Source organism: Aphanomyces invadans (assembly GCF_000520115.1).
Source record: "Aphanomyces invadans strain NJM9701 unplaced genomic scaffold supercont1.17, whole genome shotgun sequence".
In the NCBI taxonomy this organism is placed as follows: domain Eukaryota; phylum Oomycota; class Saprolegniomycetes; order Saprolegniales; family Verrucalvaceae; genus Aphanomyces; species Aphanomyces invadans.
In genome coordinates this window covers 878,722-879,392 of record NW_008580162.1, presented here as the reverse complement: position 1 = coordinate 879,392, position 671 = coordinate 878,722, and positions in this window count along the sequence as shown.

Below are 671 nucleotides of genomic sequence, written 5' to 3'. Positions count from 1 at the left end.
TTCCATTCTTGAACGACAAGTAGCAGGCTGCTACTAAAGAATTATTTCTTGCGTCTCCACCTGAAGGACCTCGCGAAGTCCGTATCCAAAGGCAAATCACGAAGTGGATTCCCCCAGTGGCTGCTAGCCACTGGGGCTTAACCTTACCTTAATCAGACAGCGGATCCCAGCCACTCGTCCAATTAGCCAAACGAATCGTAAGGCATACTACAGTACCCAAGGCAACTGAACCCTTGGGCTGCCTCTTCGGGGGAGCCCAGGGGTTCTACGAATGGCAAATTCGCAACAGAGGAGCATCCTGATAGCTGTAGTCGATGGAATGTACCGCCATCCATCCAGGACGGTGGCTTCTGCAATGGAATGGCCGAGACAAGGTGAGGTTCTAGAGCCGACTCGCCAAGTAGTGGCAAGTGGTGTTGCGAGCACAGTAGGCTTCACTAGGACGGGATGGTTTGTCCTCGAACCAAGTGGACTCAATGGTTGGTGCATTCAGGTGAGTTAACATACTATGCGGTCCGTCGGCTAGAGGGCGAGGGTTGGCCGCCTTGGCAGGACGCTCTTTAGACGGTCACAAGAGCTGGGTTCACTTGGCGGCCGTCGGTCGTGGCGTGGAAGATGACTTGGGTGTCGGCAATCGTGGCGATCGTGTTGAACATGGTGCGAACTGGCAA